Source organism: Gnatocerus cornutus, unplaced genomic scaffold, assembly GCF_029298725.1.
Source record: "Gnatocerus cornutus isolate USDA-ARS CGAHR unplaced genomic scaffold, icGnaCorn1.1 ctg00000270.1, whole genome shotgun sequence".
NCBI lineage: Eukaryota > Metazoa > Arthropoda > Insecta > Coleoptera > Tenebrionidae > Gnatocerus > Gnatocerus cornutus.
The window spans coordinates 22,335-24,063 of record NW_028275589.1 but is presented as its reverse complement, the minus strand read 5'-3'; positions in this window follow the sequence as shown (position 1 = coordinate 24,063).

Below are 1,729 nucleotides of genomic sequence, written 5' to 3'. Positions count from 1 at the left end.
GAGGTTATTCAGGAGGCCATCGCCGACCGAATCGCTCATGTTCCCGCACCCGGAGGCGGTGATCTTCGCGTAAAGAGAACGATGCCATCACGCGAAAGCTGTATTCGAGGCCCACTGAATTTTCTAACTCGACGAGAAGGCTCTCGTTTAGTCCGCGGTCCGCGCGTTTTCGAACGCGCCAACACTTTGACTTTGGCGCCCAATTCGTTCTGTAAAGTTCATTCGTTCTTTCACCGAAGAATAAGCCTACCTATAATAAAAAGAAAAAAACGCGCGCGCGATAGACGAAAATATGGCCGACGTAGAAAATCAAGCAGCTTCGACGGTCGCCGGTGCCACTTCCGGCTCCTCACCGGTGAAGAAGGAGAAGAAGCCCAAAAATCCGAGAAGCAAACCTTCTCATCCGCCCACTTCGGAGATGGTCACCAACGCCATCAAAGGCTTGAAGGAACGCGGCGGTTCTTCGTTGCAGGCGATCAAGAAATATGTCGCGGCCAACTACAAAGTCGACGCGGAAAAATTTGCGCCTTTCATCAAGAAGTACCTTAAGGGCGCCGTCGCATCCGGTTCGTTGGTCCAAACCAAAGGAAAAGGAGCTTCCGGTTCGTTCAAGTTGGCTTCTGCCGTCACCGGTGCAGCTAAGGCTCCGTCCGCCACGAAAAAGAGATCTGCCGCTGCGACCGCGTCGTCATCGGCGAAATCCAAGAAGACGGGCGTTGCTAAACGTTCCGTCGCGTCAGCGCCGACGTCCGCCGAAAAAGGATCCGCCTCAAAAGCCGGTAAGAAGGCCGCCCCCGCCGCTTCGGCCAAGTCTAAGAAAACTGCCGCCGAAAAGAAGAGCGTCGCCGTATCGAAGGCTAGAAAGGCTGCGTCCGCTCCCGAAAAGAAAGCCAGCGCCGCCTCCAGATCGCCCGTCAAACCCAAGACGCCATCGAAAGCGAAGAAATCCAACAAGGCCGGTCCAACCAAGAAACCGAAAGCGCCGAAACCGAAAACGGCCAAAGCCGTCACCGTCAAAGCGAAAAAAACCGCTTCACCCAAGAGAAAGAAGTGAAAAGTCGACGACGATGATTTAATTTTTTCAACGACGACGACGTCCTGGTGGTTTCGGGAACGTGCTCCGATCGTATATATCGACGTAGGGGCACCATCGATACAAATAAATGGCCCTTTTCAGGGCCACAATTATTTTCAAGAAACGAACGAAAGATTCGCTTGGACAATGCACATTCTGTTGAGGAGATACATACTTTCATTTGATTTTCTTGTCTATTCATTTGACTGTCGAAACAGTGTTATTACAAAGAATGATAAACTTTATTATATAATAATGTTTCAAATAGTCTCAGTTAAAAGAAAATTTAATGTGAAAGAAAAAAGCAAAAGTTTATCGTTTTATGTAAGTACGAATTTTGTGAATAAATCACATAACCTAACTTTTTTTTTTTTTTTTTTTTTTTTCAATCTCAAAAAGTTGCATGCGCGAACGATAAATTTTCAATTCGTTGGAAAATAATTGTGGTTCTGAAAAGAACCGATTTTTTTTTTCTTCTTTTAACACCTTCGAAGATGAAGAATTTGTTAATTCTAGATGGTCGGATCGGATGGATGGATGGATGGATGGAGGAAATTTAAGCCCTCTCGCCACGAATGCGTCTCGCCAATTGGATGTCTTTCGGCATGATGGTGACACGTTTGGCGTGGATGGCGCACAAGTTGGTGTCTTCGA